General features: G+C 43.3%; 1 protein-coding gene across 3 annotated transcripts in view; it reads right to left on the bottom strand.

Moving 5' to 3' along the window:
• Positions 1-3250: 3250 nt before the first annotated feature.
• The window catches only part of aar2 (AAR2 splicing factor), a 37263-nt gene continuing 14621 nt past the window's right edge, over positions 3251-25892 (bottom strand). Inside the window, exons 5-6 of one of the 3 annotated variants that reach the window (XR_009119798.1) lie at positions 3483-3605; positions 3251-3407 (exon numbers count right to left, since the gene is read on the bottom strand). The gene's annotated coding sequence lies outside the window, so the exon portion shown is untranslated. Of the gene's footprint in view, positions 3408-3482; positions 3606-21927; positions 22397-25203; positions 25370-25892 lie in introns of those variants that run through there. The other 2 variants (XM_058051823.1, XM_058051824.1) reach the window with 2 other exon arrangements.

Below are 25892 nucleotides of genomic sequence, written 5' to 3'. Positions count from 1 at the left end.
GTGACTGATGCACGATTGTGCCCGCTGTCTTGTTAAAAACATTGTGTATTTTATGAATCAGTTTAAGATTGCAAGGTGCACACTGCAACACATTGAGAGAGGTGTAATACTTTAGCCATATTTTATCTATTATGCAGAATGCTTGATGCTGCCCTACTGCACAACGCTGTTACAGTGTTGTGACGGAAGTTTACCAAGTACAATAACTTTGGATATAAACCAAGGCATTGTGACAAATGCTGAGCCGTTCCCAATTACACCTTGTTCGTGAATGAGGCACCGCTGAGGTCCTCTGTGGCTGCCGCTTGCAGAGTACGCAGTCACTATATGTGACTGTCTGAGCATGAAGAGTGAATACATCTTCAGCATTTTCTTTAACAAATTCTGATAACGACGAAATGTGCTCATGTCATATTGGTATCTGGCAAAAATGTGTAACGGATAATCGTTTATGACGAGTATCCGACTCATCCCTATCTACAATTTGCATTTTTTCTTAATTATTTTATGCTTATACTCACAATTTCCGATTCCGATATCAACCAATACTCATATGTGTAACATCACATATATTTGTATTGAGTAAAATTGTTGTATTGTAAAGCAGTTTCTCAGTTATTTTCTGTCGTGCCCCTCCCAAGGGACTGGTGGGGTCATTATGAGTTCTGATGTTGCTCTTGCTTGAGTAGGGCAATATCCTTCCCAGGAAGCATTTAAATGACCCAGTGTTAATTGTATTTTGCTGCAATCTCCGCAAATGCAATGTTAATGCTATGTGCTCTACTCGGTTCTCATAAGGGAGAGATCCCGATTCCGAAAAGGTAGAAAAAAGGCAAAGCAGAAGGCCCATTACACCTGTTGTGTATTGCACATATTTTGGTGTAAGGTTTTACCACCATCCCCATCTCCTGCCCTAGCTTATTCAGACAACACTGGAATGTGTGTGAAAACATTTTGGAACATTGGGCCTGGTCCAACATATCAGTCCAATCCGACTTTTCAACAGCTCAACATGTGGACCAAGTGAGGCCTGGACCAGTGTGCCTCAAGTTATGGGTGGAATTTAATGCAGCGAGACAGATGTGTTTGGTGGGGGAAAGAGGGAGTGTTGTTATTAATAAGGCTTGAGGCCTGAAGCCTACCTACCTACCTACCTACCCTGGTTGTTATGCTAGTTGGACATGTCATTACCTTCATAATTTCAGATGAGAAATAAAATGAGCGCAAAATACTTCTTTCCAGTCTTCTGTCAAATGTTCAGCAAACACGCCTGTACAACACGTGTGACCTCACGTGGACAATCTTTGAGGTTCCAAGTTAAGATGTTGGAGGTCAGAGCATGTAGTGCTGTGCTGTGGTGGTTGTAGGAGAAAAATATTTATTATCCCTGTCAGAGTTGAGGACCCACCCAGGGAACCGACTTGCACATTCCCACAGACAGACCCTCCCACACACATACACACACACACACACACACACATACACATAGCTGAACCTTGCCTCATGACATCTGACACATCCTTTCAACTGCTATTTGACATAAAATGTGCTCCATAAATCTAATTTGGAAAAATACCGATGCCCTGCTGATGCCCAGCACACAGGTCATAAGTGAAATAATGCTTAGCAACTCTGCATGTTCTTCCACAATGCTTTCAGAATTTATGACTCTTTTGTCTTTTAAGATGTCAGCCCTCCTGTTGGATTCTCTGTCATATCTGTCCAAAACAGCATTTATTCACATACTGTATCCACATGCTCTAAGTGTTAAGTTAGAAAGCATGGCCATGTATCAGCCCTTGAACCAGCCTCCTGTCTTCAGGACACACACTTACTGTGCTTTCACAGGGACAATAATAATAAAATGCAAAAGTACAGAAAGAGACTACACAGTAGTAATAAACAATTTCTTATCAGCAGAATCATATATTTATATATTGTTCCATGATTTGTTCCGGCTGCTGTGTGGTGGTTTTTGTGTTATGTGTGGTCGGTCTCAGCTTCCAGTTTTCCAGTTTGTCGCAAGCCAAAGTGCATTCATGTATCATGTTATCCTCGAAATTTAGTTTTACATGCTCACCATGTTTTTTGATAGCAAAACAATCTGTAAAAAAATGTTGTCAAATATGATGATTTATTGTGCATGTAAACAGCAGGCTGAAATAGTGTTATGTTCACATGCATCAAGGCATGTTCATGTGTTGAATTAATTTTGTGTGGGTCTGCAACATCATCTGATCAAATATGAGGTTGAAATCTCACCATTTGCATTTTCTTGCAGTGCTTGTGTGGGTTTCCTCTGGATACTACACAGTCACGCATCCAAAAGGTGTGAATGTGAGTGTGGCTGTTTGTCTTCATGTGTCCTGTGATTGACTATGGCAGTGGTTCCCTTTTTACAGTCACGCTGTCAAGAACTGTAGTACTGGTCCAGAATCCAAGATGCGAAAGCAGGTTGGAAACAAAAAAGTTTATTTATCAAAAAGAGAAAAGTACAGGCAGCAATGGCACTAAACACACTGATCAAACAAAGTATTAAAAACACACTGCAAAAATGCAGGAACCAAAAACACCACTGACAAAAGGTCAGCGGGCAAAAGAAAAAACAAGATGTGGAACAAAACACTGTGACCAAAAAAGACGGGCTATGGCGGAAGACGAGCAGCAGACAGGAACTAGAGGTAGCTTGAGGGACAATCTGGCGATTAGTACAACTGTGAGCAGAGCTTAAGTAGTCAGGAGGGTTATTGGAATCAGGTGTATGGAGGGGTGGCCGGTCTGCTACTGGTCAGGATGCACTGCAAGGAGAAAGCAGCAGGCGGCAGCAGAGTGACAAGACACAATCATGACAGTATCCCCCCCGCCCTCCTATAAGGCGCCACCTGGCGGCTTACCTGGCTTGTCATGATGGAAAGAGTGGAAATTGCAAATGTGCGTGGAGTCGAGGATACAGGAGCCATGAACGCTCCTCTGGTCCATATCCCCTCCAATCAACCAGGTACTGCACCCCCTGCCCCGTCTTCTCACATCCAAGATGGCCTTCACGGTAAAGGCTGGCTGACCATCGATTAAACGCGGGGGTGGTGGCAGCTCAGCCAGGGTGCATAGCGGGCTTGAGTAAAAAGGTTTAATGCAGGAGAAGTGGAATACTGGATGTACCTTGAGAGAGGGTGGAATCTTGTGCTGACGATAGAGTCTATGGGATAAGGTCAGACAAATCTGGGTGACAATTTACGGTTGGAACCCGCCAATGGTAAGTCCCATGAGGATAGCCATACTTCCTGGCCCACTTGGTAGTCCAGTGCCGGAATCCTGTGACGGTCCGGTACCCTCCGGTTCAGTGCGGCTGTCCGAGACAGTGCGGCCCTGGTCTCCCTCCAGATGTGGTGGGCCCTCCGGAGATGCGCCTGAACGGCGGGGATTGCCACCTCAACGCAACATCGGAGGCTGGTAGCCATAAGCAGCTTTAAATGCAGACATACCTGTAGCCGAGCTCTCCAGTGAATTGTGCGCATGTTCTACCCAGGGGAGACGGGAGGACCAGGCGAATGGGATCCGATGGCAGCCTCCAGGTCATGGTTGGCCCGCTCTGTCTGTCTGTCCCTCTGTCCCCAGTAAAAATGTCACCAATTTAAAAAAAAATCACTTGAGAGTTTTAAGTCTAAGGCACATACTACTTAGTTTGGTAATTAATTGCTGTTGTATTCACTCCACATAAACAATGGGACATGGATAATTAATATGGTAATTTATTCACGTGTAGCGACTTCAGCTGATAATACTTGTGTGTCAACTCGAAGTCGAGAGAGCGAGAGAAAGGGAGCGAGCGAGAGAGAGCGAGAGAAAGGGAGCGAGCGAGAGAGAGCGAGAGAGAGGGAGAGGCAGGCGATAAGAATCACTGCGTGAGGTAGGTAATGTTAGCCGACAACAACTTGTTAAATATACTATTTTGATTTTGATTTGACTCTTAACTGTAACTCCTAGCTAGATATCAGAAGGTTATTCGCCTGCAGCAGGGACAAAGCAGCAAGGAATGAGCGAAGTAACTGAAGTCCTAGCTAGACAGGCAACAGAAGTCTGTCTTAAGTTAATGCTAAGTTAGCTAACGTTATTCCTTTTATCAAGACAACTACATTAATTTGCTGACAACTACATTAATTTGCTGTACGAACTGTCGGGGGAACTTCCAGTGAGTTTCATGGTTCATGGTCTGTTCATGGTCTGCTGTTTCTGCTCAGGAACCAGCATCCTGAGCATCCTGAACTCTGCATCAATGATGATTTTGAGTAAGCTTGTGTTAGTTGACAAATATAGCCTATGGATGGTGCATTGGTTCTCAAATGGTCTATCTTCAGAAAGAAAAACATTTTCCCCTAAGATCAAGTCGTGAGCCACATTTTTAAACCATTCAAATATTAAGGATGACCGTGTTGCCATTGGATACCGGAAGTCTCAAGTCATCGTACGACGATGTGGGAACATAGGTGGGGGGAACCAGCAATGGTTGGAAGAGGCCTGCGGGGGTGAGGGGGACTGGCTTGCTTTTGGTGCAGACAGAGCAGGCTGAGACGAACTCCTTGATGTCAGATGTCTGGGGCACCAAAACCTCTGGGCCACCACAAAATGTGTGCATCTGGCCCCTGGGTGGCAAGCAAGTTTGGATGAGTGCCCCCACTGAAATACCTCTGACCTGAGTTCTGCTAGGACTAATAACTTGAACGGGGGGCACCCCTCTGAGTCTGGTTCTAACCCTTCTCCACAATGTACCCCAGAAAAGATAAGGCAGCATGGTGTGTAACTGGCACTTTTCTGCCTTGACGAAGAGCCGATTTTCTGAGAGGTGTTGGAGTATCTGGCGGACGTGGCGAGTATGTTCTTTGAGATCCTTGGAAAAAATTAGAATGTCATCAAGATAAACAAAACAAAACTTGTTAATCATGTCTCTGAGAACATCATTAATTAATGCTTGAAATACTGCAGGGGTGTTAGGCCGAAAGGCATGACCAGATACTCAAAGTGTCCCAAAGGGGTGTTAAACGCTGTCTTCCACTCATCCCCATCTGTGATGCGCACAAAATGATAGGCGTTATGGAGGTCCAACTTGGAAAATACCGTACTGGAGTGTACTGGTGCAAAAGAGGAGTCCATGAGAGGAAGAGGGTAACAATTACGTACCGTGATGGTGTTAAGGCCACGGCGTTAATCGTCCTTCTTCTCTTCGAAGAAGAACCCTACCCCGAGCACGGATGAGGAAGGCCGAATGAGCCCCGCCGCGAGTGAAGTAGAGATATAATCCCTTAGTGCTTGTTGCTCAGGAGCAACAGGGACGGGACACCTTCATTCGGCAGCGGTGCATCGGGTAACAGGAGGAGGAAGGCTCTGAGCCCTTGCTGAATACAGCCCAAAGGTCATGGTACTCCTCGGGTACCCCGATGAGATCAATGCTTTTAACCGGCTCGGGACTAAGCAGGGTACCAGATATGGCGGATCGCGAACAATTTGCATGGCAGAACGAGCTCCAACTAATGACTGAGGGATTGTGCAGCCTAAGCCACGTGACGACCAGAGCTGACTGAGACAGGGCTACAAAAAAAACTGTTGGACTCATGGTGGTTACCAGGAAGGTGCAACACCAATAGCGAGGTCGATGAGATTGACGAGTCACGACATGTCTTCACACACCGTGAACTCATATCTGACACAGGGACTGAGGGTTTTGCGGAATATGCCACAGAGGCGTAGTTCTTCATGCCCACTCTCGCTTCACTTGTTGTCCACTCAGGTTTAAGGTTTATGGTTTAAGTCTGCATATTCATTTCATTCCAAATGAATGTTTAAAAATTAGGATGAAGCAGTATCTGTCCAAACATTTGTTAACATTGATGTCTGTTCTATGTAGAATATTTTGTAACATTGTCTTATTGTTGTATGAGAAACAAGTGGATGGTTTTGTAAATACCACGTACTTTGAACTGCATGTTTGGGTGTGTTTACTGTGATTTACAAGTGTCCCTGAATACAGCAGCAATTTGTGTCCGAGGAGTAAGATGATGCCGCGCTGACAGCAGTTAGCAGTCAGCTCTTCTCCCTGTACACAAACAAAGTTGCACCTCCAGTCACCAGTCTGTCAAGCTCCTGAAGTTTGCGGACGACACCACCCTCATCGGACTCATCTCTGACGGCGACAAGTCCGCCTACAGGTGGGAGGTTGACCATCTGGCGACTTGGTGCAACCTAAACAACCTGGAGCTCAACGCCCTAAAAACAGTGGAGATGGTTGTGGACAACAGGAAGAATTCAGCCTCTCCTGTCCCCATCACCCTCTGTGACTCTACCATTGACATTGTGGAGTCCTTCCGCTTCCTGGGTACCATCATCTTCCAGGACCTCAAGTGGGAGCCGAACATCAGCTCCCTTATCAAGAAGGCACAGCAGAGGATGTACTTCCTACGGCAGCTGAAGAAATTCAGCCTGCCAAAGACAATGATGGTGCACTTCTACACCTCCATCATTGAGTCCATCCTCACCTCCTCCATCACCATCTGGTATGCTGCTGCCACTGTTAAGGACTCTTCACACCCCACCTCTGCCTCATCCTGCCACTTTGACACTTTCACTATATGCGTTACATTAACGCCCAGTTTGGACTCTTAGGAAAAACAATCAGACTGCACTTCCGGAATAACAAACAAAAAACAGTGTGCACATATATTTATACTGTTTATTCTGTATATTTTGTATTTTTCATTCTTTTTTAGTAGATGTGTCTGCACCTACTTCACCAAAACAAATTCCTAGTATGTGTTTGAAAAGTATGGGTTTAAACCCTTTTCTGATTCTGATTCTGATTCTAGTTTGGATCCTGGTTGTTGAGTATGAAGTGTCTGTAACCCAGATAGAAAATAAATAATATATAAATATTAATTTAAGATGGAAAATAAAGCTATATAAATATTAACTAAATTTACCGTGCGTACAATGTTTTGGGGTGCAACGTCATTAGGTCACGTGACGGTGTCTCACCAAGTCACGTGACGGTGCGCCGCCAATCAGTGACGTGTATATATAGTCCGGAAGGGACTACACACCTGTAGCCGTGAGGGACGCATGTGGAGAATCGCTGCAGGTATTTAAAAGTTTTGTTGTTGAAGTTTATACATGGAGAAAGTCTAAACATTTTACATGCATGATTCGGAATATAGGGGCCGTCCACCGGCGCAACCCTGAACTAAAAAGAGCAGTGTTCGATCACGACTATGGAATTGATGAGTGTTGGCATTTCATTGCTAAACGGCATTAGCACCGTTTATTAGTATCTTTGTATGTCAGCCTGTTCTCTCAATTGATTAATTGGATTATAAGATTAATACTAGTTTGATTATAATGAATAATAAGTGCAATTATTTATTATAAATGATAATATATTGTACAATTGAAGTTATGATACGACTTGTATTATATATGTAATTAGAATGTGTGCACATAAATTGATGTCTGCTGGTCCTATTTTACATAGGCCAGGTTTCGATGGCAAGCTAGGAACCCTGCATTGAGGCAACACGCCTGGAAGTTGGAAGCCCAGATTAACTGATGAGCTGTCATCCACCTGCTCTGCTCTGATCGGGCTGGTAGGAGGCTTTGCAGCCATCCTTTTCCTTTTGTCCCTCTTTGGCCTTCATAAAAAACTTCACTCCTTTCCTCCACTCCTAAACCTCTGGACACTCGATTACTGGGCCATTGGACTGTTGTATGTTTTGAGACTCTCAGTATATGAGATGAATGAGTTTTGTAAATTGAGCTCATTGAAATGTATTTGTAAATTAGTGTTGTGAATTTGTATTGTTCTGTTTTTTCACTTTATGGTACCACCACAACTTCAAATTGCCTCGCCTTTTTCCTTCTCACTCCCAGAGCCGAAGTCTGGATTTTCTGATTCTAGCCTGGATATTACAATTACAATTTAAAGTGTCTAAAGCTAAATGTTAAATGTACTTTAACATTGTACATGTCCATTATCTGACTACACCTACAGCGAATAAAAAATAATAAATCCTGACCAAAAAGAGACAAATAGCCGTATTCTTAAGTTAGGTGATGATTTATGAGGGGAGTTGGCAAGGTAGTTGTTGGATCGCCAGTGTACTGTGAGGTGAAGTCAGTTCTGCTGACTTTGCTCCAGTACACATTGTTGGCCAGCGGCCTTACCAGCAACTACATTTCTCAGTTGAGGGATTGTAATGTCGCTGTTTTCCACATGAAATATCTTGAAGGTATTTTACTGAGAGCACAATAGCCTACACAGAAGCTACATTTCACCAGGCATTTTTAAATTTTAAAGGTTTCTGGGGTGGTCAGAGCGGTAACCATGGTGATGATAGACTTTTAAAACATCACTTTTAAATCACTCACTTTTAAATCTGGTTGTTACCATTTCAACATTAACTACGCTTTTGTTTTATGTATTTTTTTTTAGATCAGGTTCAAGAATGTGATTGCGGACGAGGTGAACAGAGAGAAGGAAATGACCAAGAAGGCAAAGGTCATGAGAGAGAGACAGGTGACCCGAGAGGAAGACGGGGGAATTTTTAATTTTACTCGAATATAAATACTATACAAACTCGCTATACATTCACTTACACACAATCTCATTCTGGTAGCTTTCATGCCACAGCGGGGAGTCTTGAATTCAAGAATCCTAAATGCATTCCCTTTCAGTCATGGAAATATTTCCACCTCATTGTTTTTCAAACAACTCCTCTCTCACTTTTTCAGGTCACGGGTGTACTTTTTAGCCAATTTATGTATTTCATCATTGCTCCAATATGAACATTCCAGATGGAAACGTACACTGCAGAGGCGCTGTTAGGCTCACTGTCACACAGTTCACTGACTCACAAGCACCTCGTGACCCATGAAGTTACTTCTTTCCACCTGCCAGACACTTCTTTCTTTATCAGTGCAGCATTATGCACGCCTGCAAGTGTTACTGACTTATTTAGTAATGCACACTGACAGGTTTAAGTGCCCCACAAGTAAACACAAGCCCCCAAATCTGCCATATTGTTTCGTGGGAGAGCTTTATTAGATGTTTTTTTTCCAGACAGAAAAGACCAAATAAAGAGGCAGGAGTCATGTGCCTACGTGGCCTCTTGCCAGGTGGGATTCCAAATGAACCAGCTGGTGCTGGTGTCCACAATTGATGCGTGTGTGTGGGCACAGAGACCACATGTGCACGTGTGGCTACATGGAGAGGCTGTTGAGCATCATTAGAGTACAGGAACAGGAACACAGCCTGTAAATCATATGGTTTAAATGCACATTTGCAAAGTTAAATGGATAATAACATCAATACATCTGCTTAGCCCGGCCATTATGATGAAAGCAGGCACTATTCCAAAGTTGGTTTTGGCAGCAAATATCCAGCTTTATTACTTTATTACTTTTTTGGAACCCAATGAATCATTTTTGAAAGGCAGGAAAGAGTCTGACTTTTGTGTCAAAAAATAATCAGTCACAAAAGTGTGCTCTTTAAATAGACCCTGTGGACCTACTGGGAAAACCTAATGTATAATGATTTATATAATATAATGTATAATGCACTCCTGATCAAAATGTTAAGAGCAGTTACAGAATTGCAAGAATTTGCATTTTACACCGTTGGATCTTATGACAGTTCTAAGTAGAGCTTCAAAATGCAAAAAGAAGGGGAGGGATACAAAAAGTTATTGCAAACAAGCATTAAAGTGAACTAGTTCATCATCTGACCAAAAGTTTAAACCAAACCTCCCTAAAACAGAAATAAAATGTTCCAAAAAGGATTCACTGAGAGTAGCGCCATCATTCTTGTTCCCTCAAAAATTGGTTTGGCCATGCTTGATGCAAGTGTTTCCAGGAGGCTAGTGATCCCTTGACCTCCATCCCCAAATGTTTTCAGTAGGCTCATAGAACATGCAGGATTGCCCAAAAGAGTGAGGTCGTTCCTCTGGAAGAAGTCCTTTGTCATCAGGCATTGTGAACTACAGCATTGTCCTGTTGAAAAACCCTGCCATGACCACGCAGACAAGGACCGTCAGTCATGAGGGATGCCACCTGGAACATCTCCACGGAGCCAATTGTTGTTTCACGCCTCTGCACAACCTGACGTTTCTTTGAAGGAAAAAGCCTCCTGGACCATGATAGCTCCCTGTGCTGTGTGGGGAAACATCTCAGGTAGGATCTACTTAGCATGCCAGTAACGTTGGAAGGTTATATTTTTTTCTCATCAGAGAATAAAACTTTCTACCACGTTTGTGGAAAGTCTCATGCCAGTTCCATCCATCCATCCATTTTCTATCCCGCTTATCCTTACTAGGGTCGCAGGTATGCTGGAGCCTATCCCAGCAATTGACCTAACATGGTTTTTGGAATAGTGGGAGGAAACCAGAACCCGGAGAAAACCCACGCACGTGGAGAACATGCAAACTCCACACAGATGCCCAAGCGGAGAATCGAACCCAGGTCTTCCCGATCTCCTGACTGTGTGGCGAATCGTAAGGCTGTCCGTAAACCTAAACATAAAATGTATGGTAATGTTGACTGAGTGAATACAGGCCAGATTAGTGTTCTTGTTGGCAAAACTCTTGTGTATATGACACCAAAGCAATCCAACAAACAATCCAATTATAACAACATTGTTCACAACTGATCACTCATAAGCCTGCATGTTAGAATAAGATAAGAAGATATGCCTTTATTCGTCCCTCGGTGGGGACCTTTGCATTGCACAGCAACAAGAGAACAGAATCAGTTAAGCAGTACAAAATACACAATATAAAAAATAAACAATATGAACAACCCAAGTATTAACAAATTAACAATTTTCCCAGGGTTACATACAAATACAGTTTGCAAGATAATATGAAATATGAGATGAAATATATGACCGGTCTATACACTATGAGATCTTGCTAGTGAGTTAAATATGAGTCATTATAAAAATACTGCACTTGGAACTTAATATATTGCACTGAGAGCTTGATATTGCACGTGGCGCTTGATCAGGTATTGCATAGTGAATGGAGTCTGTAATAACTATACTGAATATACTTACAAAGTATTGCACAGATGTACATTGCGGTGTAGAAGTTTATTGGGAGCAGTGCTGGTTGTACAGCCTGACAGCTGCAGGAAGAAAGGACCTGCGATATCGCTCCTTCACACACTTTGAGTGAAGCAGTCTATCGCTGAAGGAGCTCTCTAGTGCTGTCAAAGTGTCCTGCAGGGGGTGGGAGTCGTTCTCCAACATGGATGACAGCTTAGCCAACATCCTCCTCTCTCCCACCACCTCCACTGGGTCAAGGGGGCAACCCAGGGCAGAGCTGGCCTTCTTGATGATATTATCCAGTCTCTTCCTGTCCGCAGCCGAAATAGACATAGACGTAGACATAGACATAGACATAGACATAGATATTCTTTATTGTCATTGCACAATAAAACGGCAGTGAAATTGCCAACGAAATGTCGTTGCCTGGCTCCCGTATAATAATAAATAATAATGTGGAGAATAAATAGATTACATCAAATATGAAAAATGTACAGCGTAAACAGTAATTTGTACAAATAATTTAAATAATTTAGAATAAATAACAATAATTTAAAGTTTTGGTTGTGCGTGTTGGCAGGTAGAGGGGCTTATTTGGCATTGAGCAGTCTGATGGCCAGGGGGAAGTAGCTGTCTCTGAACCTGGTCGTCCTACAGCGGATGCTGCGGAGCCTTCTCCCCGACGCCAGGCGAGAAAACAGTCCATGCTGGGGGTGTGTGGGGTCAGAGTAGATCCGACGGGCTCTTGATACGCAGCAGGTGTTTGCTATGTCCTTAATGGGGGAGAGTGGGGTCCCAATGATCTTCTCCGCTGTCCTCACCACTCTCTGCAGTAACATCCAGTCCGAGGCCTTGCAGCTCCCAGACCAGACAGAGATGCAGTTGGTCAGCAGGCTCTCGATGGTCCCTCTGTAGAAAGTGGTCAGGATAGGAGGGGAGAGGGAGGCTCTTCTCATCCTCCGCAGGAAGTGCAGTCGCTGCTGTGCCTTCTTTGCCAGAGAGGAGGCGTGGAGTGACCAGCCGAGGTTGTCTGTGATATGCACCCCCAAGTACTTGGTTGTGTTCACAACTTCTACGGCTGTGTCGTTGATGCTGAGTGGAGTGTGGCTGGGTCTGGATCTCCTGAAGTCGACAATGATCTTTTTTGTTTTGTCAACATTCAGGACCAGGTTGTTCGCCTTGCACCAATCCACGAGGTGTTTCACTTCCTCCCTGTAAGCCAGTTCGTTGTTGTCCTGAATGAGGCCCACAACTGTTGTGTCTTCCGCGACAGTCATGGGTCATCAGGGTAAACAACAGGGGGCTGAGAACACATCCCTGGGGGTGAGCAGGTGTTCAGGGAGATGACGCTGGATGTGTTGTTGCCCACTCTGACATACTGGGTTCTATTCGTGAGGAAGTCAAGCAGCCAGTTGCACAAGGAGGTCTTGAGGCCCAGCGGCTCCAACTTGCATACCAGGTCCTGGGGGATGATCGTGTTGAATGCTCAGCTGAAGTCCAGGAACAGCATCCGTACGTGAGTGTTTCTCTTCTCCAGATGCTCCAGGCTCAGGTGGAGAGCAGTGGAGATGGCGTCCTCAGTGGAGCGGTTTGGCTGGTATGCGAATTGGAATGGGTCGAGTGATGGGGGGAGTTTGGAGGTGATATGGTCCTTAACCACCCTCTCGAAGCATTTCATGATGGTGGACGTAAGTGCAATGGGCCGAAAGTCTTGGGCACTGCAATTGTTGTGGTAGACTTGAAACATGGGGGGACGACAGCCTGGGCCAGTGAGGTGTTGAAGATGTCCGTGAGCACATGGGCCAGCTTGTCTGCACATTCCTTGATCACCTGTCCTGGAATGGCGTCGGGGCCTGCAGCTTTCCGCACATCGACCTTCCTCAGGACTCTCCACACTGCAGCGGCATCCAAATGCTGCTGCCCCAGCAGACTGCTCCTTGGAAAATGGCTGTCATAGAACGTCTTAAGGAGTTCCCCTTGCCCTCCAAAAGACCTCAGTCTCCTGAGCAGATACAGTCTGCTCAGATCCTTCTTGTAAAGTGCGTTTGTGTGATGAGTCCAGTCCAGTCTATTGTTGAGGTGAACACCCAGGTACTTGTAAGATGTCCTCTGTACTCCCTGTCGTCCCCATCTGTGATGAGGCAGACGATTGCAGAGTTGTCAGAGAACTTCTGCAGGTGGCAGGTTGGTGTGTTGTATGAAAAGTCTGCGAACGACACAGGATGTTTTCCACAGCTGTGGCACCCTCCCCAGCTTCGGCTCAGGTTGAAGATGTGCTCGACAATCCCGCACAGCTCGTCTGCGCAGGACTTCAGGAGCCTGGAGCCTTCCTCGCCTTGGTCTTCCGAAGCTGGTTTCTCACCTGGGATGTTGTGAGGGTCAGGTTGGAGCGGGAGGTTAGAATTTCCATCTCTTTGCAAAAGCATAACTTCTTTCAGAGTATAAACTGAACATTTGATTTACAAGTTAGTTTGACTGTGCTTATTGAAATTGTCTGGAACCAAACTCCACAATTCCCCAAGAGTCATTACCAACTATAGGATAATGCCGAATAATGCATTTTTGCATTTTTACATTTTGTCATTATTGTTACTTTTGTTTAAAGAAAATGCTCATTCTATATTCACTTCATGCTCATTTTTCACTTACTATAGATAGATTGCACAAGTCTGTATTTCATTGTTGCAAAAGTATTCCACCCGAGGCATCAAGTCATAGTCAGCATTGGTTGCAGCTCCTTTGGCAGCGATACCAGCTTCCAATCACTTTGGATAGTGATTTATGTGCAAGAGTATGAATACTTTCGCAACAATGAAATACAGACTTCATTCATTCATTCATTTTCTACCGCTTATCCTTGCGGGTTGCGGGGGTGCTGGAGCCTATCCCAGTTGAAATACAGACTTGTGCAATCTATCAATAGTTCAGAAAGCTTCAGAACAAAACCAATGATACATTGTCATGTTTGTGCTATTTTCTTTCATGTCAAAAGGAGAAACACACCTTTCCTTTGTTCTGTGCCAAAAAACTGAGCGTTGCTCATGGGTATGAATACTTTTGCAACCCACTATATGGCAACGTCTCATCAATTAAAGTCAATTTCAGACTTAAAATAATGTCCAATAATGTTCATGGTGAAACCACGCTCACTTCAAGTTCATGCCACGCCTGCTCCGAGTATGGTTACAGATACAGATCATTTACATGCGTGACTCATCCAGCTTTTTTCTATGCCGCTTATCATCACTAACGTCACGGAGGTATGCTGGAGCCGGACTTATGATGTCTTTGGCAAGGGGCGGGGTACACCCTGGACACAGGGCACATAGACAAACAGCCATTCCCACTCACATTCAAACCTATGGACAATTTGGAGTGGCCAATTAACCTAGCATGTTTTTGGGATGTGGTCGGAAACCGGAGTACCCGGATAAAACCCAGGGTTTTCTATTAAGAACCGTTGAAAACTCACAATGTGCTGCTGTAAGTTTGTTTTTGTGTTGGCAGGCGATTGGGAGTCCACATTCCTTCCTATCGTGCTCTGTTGTATTAAAGACCAATTCAAAGAGAGCTCTGATCATAATAAAGCCCATTGAGCATCAAATACAAGAATCCTTTCCAGCTGAGTCTAAATCTATAAATCTTAACGTGGTTATATGTTGTTTTTGTTGGTCAGTTTGTAATCCCGAATGGTACCGCATGACCTGCATATTGAGCAGACTGTATTCGTATTAATTATCATATACATTTGGGGAAAGCAATCACAGGAAATAGCCACTTTATTCCCATGCCCTGAAGCTTAACAAACTTAAAACTGAAGGGACTCCAGTTATTCATTTTTCACTAATATGTGAAACTGTATAGATATTCGATAACACAATTACTGAACTGAACAACTGAACACAATTATTTGCCCAGGAAATCATTTATATTGTTCCAATGCTTAAAGTGCAAGCTAAATTGGGTTTGTATTAAGGTTGCTGTTCACCGATCAGGTTTGGCCCATGTCATGGAAAAAACACTGTATCAATATCAGACCATACTTGCTTTCAAACGGCATTAAGAACAACCAAGTCTGCTGTCTGTGGGACTTCCTGTCTTTGTGAGTATGTTTTGCACCCTGAAAAACATGCTTAAAAAAATGTCTCACGGGGGTGGCGCTTTGACAACATTTCGATTGGTGCAGCATTTGGGGCAGAGTGTGGGCCAAATTTGGGGATGAGTACCGCCTCAGCACAGATTTGGGAGCATGCAGACACTTTTAGTGCAGTGGGAATTTTCGTTGTGTGCGGGGCTGCTTTTGGGCTACAGATGAGGTGACATGCGCGTGTAACCTGTTTAACCACTTCTGACTCCGTGAGCACCTATGGGGTGATGGGTGCACGTCGGTCTTGGCACTTCCCTAGTTCGGACTGACCGATGAGCGCACAAAGCCCCCATGGACTGTGACAAGTGAGCGTTTGCACCACATTCACACTGATTTCAGCTGTGGTGCCAACCAAGCTTCCACGGTTCAGTACGGAAAACCATTAAGTGAATTTAACCCTGCATGACAGGGCAATAGAAATTTTTTTTTTTTTTTTAAATGCTCCCAGGTGCTGCTGTGCAGGGAGCTTCAGTTCACTTCAGTTCAACAGGAGAGCTGCAATAGAGCAGCACTTTATGCAGTAAACTTCTGCCTTCTGTGAGTGTCATCAGCTGAATCTAAACCACACCAACTCCCCAGTGCACTCATGATAGGAACAATGGCTCGCAAATAAGGGTGTGTTTGCGTGTGCTTTACGTATTACGACGATAGCTGCATAGATGAGAATATGGAGTCTGCAAATGTCCTTGTATTGCTGCTGTGCTCTGTTTTCTAGCTTCTTGTCTTGCCAGCTGTGATTAAATGATTGGCCCTGTCCAGTATTTGCTGTTTCCAAAGTTCCTTGTGTTTGGTCCCCAGACAACAAAACCTAATAGTATTCAAAAGATTAGCTTCCAAAGAAAAAACAGAATACTTTTTCAGACCAGGTCACAAGAAGATGAAGAGGTTTGAGGTCATGTTTGAGAACTGTATCAATACTACAGTTTTATAAGCTTCCAATTAGGGCAGGGCGATATGGACCAAAACTCATATCCCGGTATATTTAGGTTGGATATCAATATATCATATATATACCCTTATTTTTTCCACAAAGTGAGTTTACACAAAAGTCAAAGCCAAATATGCATGCAAAGTTTTATTAAAATGTAAACAATCTTATGGAACAATAGCCACAGAAAATAGTAAAATAGTATTCATTCATTTATTTTGGACCACTTATCCTCACGAGGGTCACGTCACGGGCATGCTGTAGCCTACCCCCGCTGTCTTGGGGTCCACCCTGGACTGGTGGCCAGCCAATCCCTGGGCAAAACCATTCCCACTCACATTCATACCTATGGACAATTTGGAGTCACCTAGCATGTTTTTGGAATGTGGGAGGAAACCGGAGTACCCGGAGAAAACCCACGCATGCACGGGGAGAACATGCAAACTCCACACAGAGATGCCTGAGCAGGACTGATTGAAGATTGTTCAATGACAGTACAAAGAATCCATCCAAATGTAGACCCGCCCAGGGATCACGCATACTTGTGGGTCCGGCCATAATGGCTTCTTATTGGAGGGCAACAGTGTGTGCGGGGACTGCTGGAGTGCTGGGCACTCGGGGTCTGGGGGGGTTGGGGCAGGTGGGTTGGCTGGCGGGGTTGGCGGTGTGCTACGGCAATGTCCTGGGGTGTTGCTGGGGTGTCCAATGTTCCCACTCTTCTGTTTATGTGTGTGGAAAATTCACTCACTAAATTGGTAACTGCTCTGGCGTGGAGAAGGAGTAGGATTTAATAAGCTTTGCTTCTTCCTGCTCGTTTTCAGACATGTGTCGCAATTAAATGTGTATTGTATATGTGTATATGTGATGTAACATTGTATGCATGTCTGAAATAAATTAAGAAAGAAGAAGAGGGAGAGGCAGGGAATTAAACCCTAGTCTCCTATAACATAGTTTATTATCTTTAAATAAATACAGAAAAAAAGTTCAATATTCTGTTCAATCTTCAGCACAGTGATGCTGCACTCACGATAGTCTCTCTGTTCGCGCTTGAAAGGATATAGTGCAGCGTATAGTGCAGTGTAGTATACAGCTGCTAACATGCTAATGATGGAGATAACATGGGTATGCTAAATAGTGTATGTACGTATATGAGTGTAATATGGATCATGTGTAATATAGCATACATGTATCTTCCTGAAAGCCTTCATGTTTGCATCCACTTCAAGGGAAGGAATTGATGAAATAATAAAATCGGGTTTGTTAATGACCAACTTTCACAATTCTCTATCAAGACAGATCTTTGTAGGAAAGGCTTTCAGTAGACACATAGTATCTGACAACGTCAATATCTATTAGTATAGGTAAACTTGATATATTGTAGACTGTTTTATTTTAGGATAATTAGCCCAAATGGTTGCAAGTTGAAAGTCTATCTCACTTCAGGTACTCATTACACTAGAGTGCTAATTAAAGATAGACACCACAGAGTTAACACGACGAGAGGGAAGCTTTACAGAATACATCACACTCAGGATGGAATCACGATGCAATACACTTTCCCATGAGGAAGCAGACCACATGGAGATGCGAACAGGACGGACTCCCATGGGAAAGCGGACCAGATGGAAACAAGGTAGGATGTTCTTTCACCAGAACCAAGCCAGTAGAAGAAAACCAAAGAGGACCCCTGTTGATCAAAGTTTCACAAAGACTAGATAAGGGTTTTCTTAATAAATACCCCAAAGGTTGGGGGGGGACAGACCTCCTTGAGCTGAGCAACGACTCGGTTGTTAAGATTGTCTCCATTCTCGAGAATGTTCTTTGTCTGTTGTTTCAGTCAATCACATTGCTAGAATAAATCTAAGACGCTGTATCTGATATTCATAACTGCCTGGTGCGTCTTAATGGAGAAAATACCGCTGGAGAAAAGAGAAAATTATTTTTTTTCAATTTTTTTTTGAGCGTGTTCCCATGACGACAGACGGTAAACATGGTTGATACCATCTTCATCCAGCAACCTTTATACCGTCTTTTTTGCTGTTCACTCCCGCTATGCAGCCTCCCTTCCTTCATATCGCTGCAGGGCTCTACAATCGCTATGATTAGCAAAAGGGTGCTCAAAGCAACAGCTGCTAATAATGGAGCAAACGGCAAACTCCAAACATAACAAAATTAACATCCATAGCTGCACACTTGCTTAAAGGGTCAGCATGACACAAAAACAACATGAAAGTAGTAAATAAAGCTGTCACGATGCAGGAGTTAGCCCCCCTGACAGTTCACTTAGTTTCCTTTCGTGCCTTAGTTCCTGGCTTATGCTCTTATTTCGGTATCCACTTCCTGTCTTGACTAGTTTCTGTTTTCCTGCTTTTGTATCTTCCACACCTGCTTCTAATTTTCACCTCGTCTATTTAGTTCAGGTGTGTGCTCTTTCCGTTGTCGGATCATTGTCTTTTGTGTTCATGCAAGTGAGTTGTTCTGCTGCATAGCATCTTCATTAAAACACATTTTACCTGCATTTGGGTCCTCATCTCTGCATCCTAGTGTCGCAACACTCCACGACCATGCCGAAACGTGACAGAGTGATCCGACTAGACGACGAACTCGCAGAGATGGACTTTTGGACCCTGCAGAAGGAGGGCTATGGAGGAGGAGTGCGCACAATTCACTCCAGAGGGGTTGGAGGACATGGTGTGGGGCCAGGACGGCACGCTGATCCCAATGGCGTGGGTGTACCCCAGAGCTCCTCACCCTATCTCTTAGGGTGAGTCCAGCTACCCTATGGAGATAACTCATTTCAGCCGCCCGTATGCGCGATCTCATTCATAGGTGGGGGTGGGAACATAGATCGACCGGTAAATTGAGAGCTTTGCCTTCCGGCTGTATGTATGTTTCATGTATTTATGATTAAATTGACCAGAGAGTGCTCCGGCGTCTGTACAGCTGGCACAGCTCCGACAGAGTTGGTGTGAGCCTACAACAGGCATTTCAATCTTACGAAATGCTTCCATAAGATCCAGTGTGAGCCCTGGGTAAGGCAGAGTAGTCGATCGCAGAAACACTGAGCTTTCAGCACAGAGCGGCGTCAGAAGTTCATAAAATAAATATAAACCTGTGTATTGTTCGATACACATATATAAGGGCTGTCAAAAATAACACGTTAACGGCGTAACTAATGTATTCCATGAATTACATTACATTATTTGTGTAATTAAGGCATGCACATGAGAGCAAGCTGATGTCAGACGTCATACATACAGTGCAGCACATACTATGAAGCACAGTGGAGCATCCTCACATAGTCACACAGAAGCTGACACTGTTTGAGAACTTGGAGCTTGGACCCGAACACACACAGCAGTACCGTACCAACACCGTATACTGTATGTACCTCCAACCCACACCTTTCCAGTTCCTTCATCCTGGCCTTCTCATTCTTATTACAAGATCTTGGGATGCGTTCAGCAAAACCCCAAACATCACAAAAGTAATGGCAATGGTAATCCCATAATCAGTTCACAGTTCCACATGTCCAAAAGGAGTAGGAAAAAGCAAAGCTTATTAAATCCTACCCCTCCATCTGGTACTTTTACAATCAGGAACTGTTACATTTGTTCACTTCCTGCCTTTCTAATATGATTTAATTTATTTTTTTATTTTGTAATTATTTGGTATTGTTTTTTTTGTCACATACCGAAGTACGAGGTGATATGACCATACAATGACATAATGGGTACCATAGTAACTGTATCAATATAGTGATATGTATAGCACATCATGACTGGTTCAAGACTCTTCATCCTTGTATTTAGCAAACATCAACTGCTTGTATTGTTTCTTGAATTGGCTCATCGTTGTGCATTGTTTGAGGTCCTTACTCAATCCATTCCATAGTTTGATTCCACATACTGAAATGCTATGGCTTTTTAACGTAGTCCTAGTATATAGTAAGTGTTTCAAATTTAGTTCTGCCCCGAGATCATATTTCTCCTCTCTTGTAGAGAAGTATTGGATGACATTTTTAGGTAATTTTAGCCTCATGCATTATTTTAGCTGTTTGTGTTTCTATTTGTATTTGATTTGCTTGTACGTGTCCTTTCTGCTGTTACCAAACAGCATGATTTTAGTTTTACTTAGGTTCAAGGACAAAGTGGCTTAATAATGTGTGTGTGTGTGTGTGTGTGTGTATGTGTATCTGTATGTGTGTGTAGAAATAAACAGGAAGGTAAAGAAAAACATCAACTGAACTGAACATTATCCCCTCACCCACTTGGACATTTTTTTGTGTACTTTCATGCCTGCTTGAAATTTCATTCGTTTGTTTCAAAAAATTCATTACTCATTACTTCGTAACTTCGTATTTCATTACTTTGTCAATGTTGACAGCATTTTATAACTACAGCATTTTATAACATCAGGGGGCCGCACTGCGCATGAGTGGTTAGCATGTTGGCCACACAGTCAGGAGATCGGAAAGACCTGGGTTTGATGCTTCACTTTTGGGCATCTCTGTGTGGAGTTTGCATGTTCTCCCCGTGCATGCATGGGTTTTCTCCGGGTACTCTGGTTTCATCCCCCATTCCAAAAACATGCTAGGTTAATTGGTGATTGTAAAGTATCCTTTACAATCCTAAACTATCCTATTATAAAGTATGTGAATGATTGTTTGTCGATATGTTGGTGACCCTGGTGACCAGTCCAGAGTGTACCCCGCCTCTCACCTCAGCTGGGATAGGCTCCAGCATACACCTGCGACCATAGCAACCCATAAGCAGGATAGAAAATGGGTGGATGTACAAAAACATCACAGTAGGAATAAATTGACCAATGTTTGTTTCATAATATAATAATAATATCAGCCATAAAATATCAGTCACTCATTACATTGGCCGATCCAGGCTCACAAAGAATATTGTGATAGGACGTTTTCATTGTTCCAAAAATGCAAATAATTGTATTTATTTATTATTTATAAAGTATTTGTTCACATTAATTATTAGTTAAAAAGTCATTATTCGTGCCGTTCCGAATACCTTATTGTAGTTCGGCCCCACCCCTATTACAGACAGGGTGTTGCTGAAGTTCGTAATTCATAATTACATTACTTTGACTTCTGGTCTGAATCTGGCACCCTTATTAAGAACGGTTGTGAGTTTCGTGCTGCAGGATATATAATATTAATTTAAAATCAAAATGGTTGTTAAACCGGAAGAATCTACAGTGGAATTTACAGTGGAATCGTGAACTCAAGATTCCACTGTAAATGATGACGACAATGGCTGTGTTTGCGTAGGAGGCAAAGTAGAGTATGACAAGTGGATAAAACATGTTGCTAAAAGCAAAAATTCAAATTTTCTTTCAGGCATTCAGATGATGTCCTCCTGATGGCTAAATCTAAGAAGTTTTCTCTACTTGTCGACCTGCATATGCAAGGTTTCTAGCAGCGTGCCATGACTGCTCGGAGGTTGGGCGCAGTAAGACTGTCATTCAAAATTGTTTTTTAAAATCCTGAGCTTTACAGAACAAAAAAAGTTAAGTGGTAGACCCACAAAAAGGACACCTTTGCTGAGCCGGAGGATCTTGTCCATCAAGGCGGTCCTTGACCCAAATGAAGACCCTTAGTGGTGCCGACTGCATCAGCGTGAAACAGGTTTCAAAAACACAAAACAAATTCAAGGACCTCGTCTCCTTCAACACCACAAAACCGCGCGTTTAGACTTTGCCAGGGAGCATCAAACATGGGACATTGAAAGGTGGAAAAAGTTTTATTCCCTGTTGAGAAAACAGCTATCTTCACCACTTGGAATAAAGTTCCCACAAGCCTCCTGGTAATAGCATCAAGCATGCCCAAACCAATTTTTGATGTGATTAACAAGAGCGGTGGCGCTAATCAAAATGAGTCAAACTGGGAAATTGTGTTGTTGGTCAGGAGGTCATTCCTTCCATCACCGGGAAGCCAGTCAAGAGCCGAGGCAAGATCTTCAACTGCAGTATTAGGGACACAACAGCTATCCAAACAACCATCATGGAATTGAACACGTGGCTGTCGGTGGTAGAGAAGCCTGGTCAGGAAATTTAAGCCATGGATCTACCAGCATGGCTTCCTTCCCCTGGTACTCTAGCCTTTGCTGGTGTATGAGGTGGCCTCCCTGAGCTCCCACCTTGTGGTGGTGGAGGAGTTTGCGTGTCCCAATGATCCTAGGAGCTTTTATGCCCCTGGTATGGTCATCCATGACAGGTCCTAGGTGAGGGATCAGACAAAGTGGAGTTCAAGGGTCAGATTGAGTTCCCATTATGCGTGACGTCTTTGAGCTGACATCAGATGTGGAGATGGTGTAAATGATGCCTTGATCACCTACCTCCATGTCTGACTCAATAATCTTTTTTTCAGACCACAGAATAAGAGTTTCCTGTAGGAATGATGTGGCAGAAGTCAAAGCAGCAATGTACAAGGTCAAGGTTATAATAGGGGAGTCTGCTTGTCTCCCCTCCTGTTCCATCTTGCATGTACAGGACGGACAGCAGATTAACATCTTGTATCCTTTTCAAATTGAATGCAAAATGAGGCACTAAGGTAAAAAATCCAGACGGTAAGGAAACCTAATATCAGCTAGCCTCTTGCTTCATCACCTTCCGGTACACATTTTTCTATTGTTTTGCTTTTTAAAAAACAATGTTGTGCTTGTATTAGCTCAAGAGGAAAATGACAATGACAGCAACAGGAAGGAAGTTGATTCTCCTCATCACGTTGCTACACAAGACTATACTATCCTCACTAGTAAGGTATTGTTGACATCATCTGTTGTCTCTCTGCTGCTGCCTGCTGCCTCTTCTCTTTTAATGCACTCTGAGTGGCAGCAGGCGGTCTCCTCCTGCTCACCTGGACCCGATGAGCCCTCCTGCACACCTGGGCCAGATTAGCCCTCCTGCTCACCTGGACCCGATTAGCTTGGGATTACATAAACTCCCTTGCTTCCCCCTGCAAACCACCAGCCTCCATGTCCCCTGCTTTTATCTGCATTGTTGTGAGTATTTGCCCGCTGGTTTCTGCCTCTGTGTTTTTTGTTCCTGAGTCTGACGCTTTTACAGTAGCCTTTCTATGACTGTGTTTTTGTTTTCCTTGGACTGCTTGCTTAGTTCGACTCTCGTCTAGTTTTGTGTTTTGTTGTACTTCACTTGCAATCTGCAAGGAAGGGAAGGCAAGTCTACAGCTTGTACCCGGGCACACCCATATTAGGACGTCCAGCTCACTTTGACGTCAAACTCTCTGAAACCAAGCGTTCAGACTCATCACAAGCTTTTTTCAGGGCTCATTATCTGAAACTTGGCCATGGTTTAACATGAGAATACAACATTCTAACTACATTTATAGGTCAGAAAAGTGGAAAAGGCGTCGTAGGTCACCTTTAAAACCTCATCCAGGAATCTCAAAAACAAACAAATCTTTGCTCAGTGCTGGACAAGATATGGAATATTGAATTAAATTTGATAATCACACATGTGGTGAGCAGTAACGTACGTGAAAGAGAGAGAGATAAAGAACGCCTGACATTCCAGTCTGCTCTCAGGTTTTCTCACGCTATTGCTTGTTGAAATAAGGATATGTGCATTCAAGGCTGAGATGTTGAACTTGAGGCCCAGTTTATTCACTCAGCATGACCCCTGAAATGCCTCTGATGGATTAGCTTTGAATTTGCTTGAAGCATGTTTGCAGTAGTTTATCCAAAGGGAGAAGAAGCTTAAATAGTTTTTGTAGCAGACAGTATACTTTTGAAAGATGGATTATCTGTATACTGTACATTCCATTCATTCTCTGTTGACTGACACATCTTCAACCCCCTTATACACATATAAGGCATTCAGAAGACTTAATCCAAGGCTGTGAATGTAAATGAGATGTTGTATTCTACAGTACACGTTACTGTAATGTGCAGTGCAATACACAAACGTCAGACTTGATTGCCAGAACAAAAGGCTTTTATTGCAGGTCTGAGTTATCTCACAAGGCACAATAATCCCGAATAAAAACATGGGCTACTGTTCCTGCACTAATTCGCGCCAAGCTAAAATTCAACTCTGAAACCCCAACAACACTTCCTTTAGGTAATACACTGACAGTAATAGCCCGGGTCTAATATATCGAGTAGAGATTAGCCAAATACTCGTTATAAACGAGATAATGCATAACAGATAATGCATTTTTGCCGGATACAAGTATGAAACGAGTACATTTGGTTACATTATCCGTATTTGAGTTTAAAGAAAACGGCCATTATGTATTCACTCTTTGCGCTTTGTGATTGGCCAGTCACACACAGCGACTGCCTCTCCCGAGACTGACCCGGCAGCTGCAATAGGAGCTCAGCGGTACAATTGGGATGTTGAAAATGGCTTGCCATTTGTCACAATGCCTACACTTAATTGGGTTTTCTTCAGCTGGACTCTATTTTGGTTTCTATCTGAAGGTACTTGGTAAACCTGTTCCGTAACATGCACAGTGCTGTATAAACTTTCATTGACTGGCCGCAACATTAGGGCGGCATCAAGTAACCTGCATGTATGGCTGACATAAGCATGCTAAAATAGTACATCCCTCTCGATATGTTGCAATATGCACCTTGTAATCTTACACTTGTTTTACATAGATGGCGGGCACGACTGTGCATCTGTCACTGGTGGTGCTTTTTTTTTTTTTTTACATCTGCTTGCTGGTGATATAAAGTCAGTTGGAAAACTGCTCATAGTACTGAGCGCTGCCTTTGAGAAAAATAGTCAGCAAGGCTGACAGATTACTTCCCTTTTTGCCATGTTTGCATGAATCACCACATAGCTCATTGACAATAATAAAAGAATACAATTTCAAGGATCGCTTACGCACATACACAGTACACATACGTATATGTGAAGAATAAACGATACATATAGCAACTTCAATGTAAAATTTTAGCCCTGCTCATTTCAGGTTAAACCACACCCACTTGTGGTTTGTGCCCCACCCACTCCAAGTATGGATACAGGTACAGATAGATAGATATATAGATGTAGATATGGATATATATATGACAGACCCCTCCGTGAATCAGCACCTTATCGTGGTGGAGGGGTTTGAGTGTCCGGGTGATCCAAGGAGCTATGTTGTCTGGGGCTATATGCCCCTGGTAGTGTCTTCCAAGGTCCGAGGTGACGGGACAGACCAAGAGTGATTCAGAAGACCCTTATGATGACAACAAAGGTACGGAATAAGAGGATTAGTTGTGAACTGGGTCAAAAGCTACACTGTAACAAATCTTTGTGATTTCCACAGTATGGTACTGTATTATTGACAGTGCATTACTGTCAATAAAGTAGTGTGATTCTATTCTGGACTATTGTAGTATTGACACTAATTTACTGTAAATGTTTTCACATTAGAGTACTGTAAACTACACACACTTTCACAGTAAAACCAGTCCATAAATAATGGACATAAATGTTCATTGTCTTTTATAATTCAGGGGAAAGGCGGATCTGAAAGAAATACTACTTTCTTCACTGTCTTCTCACAAAGCTTACAGCTTTTTGGTAAGTCAAAGAAGAAAATATATGTGACCATAGTCTGTACGTAACTGACTGCTAATATTAACTTTCATCAATAGGGCCTTCAGCTATATTTCAGCTTTCAGCTTTCAAAGTCAACTTACAAGACAGATGTCAAGACAGTCCTGAAAGACATCAGTAGGTGGGCAACAGCAACCATA

Source organism: Doryrhamphus excisus, chromosome 16 (assembly GCF_030265055.1).
Source record: "Doryrhamphus excisus isolate RoL2022-K1 chromosome 16, RoL_Dexc_1.0, whole genome shotgun sequence".
Taxonomy (NCBI): Eukaryota; Metazoa; Chordata; class Actinopteri; order Syngnathiformes; family Syngnathidae; genus Doryrhamphus; species Doryrhamphus excisus.
The sequence above is the reverse complement of the archived record's forward strand: the minus strand, read 5'-3'. Positions and strand labels throughout refer to the sequence as shown.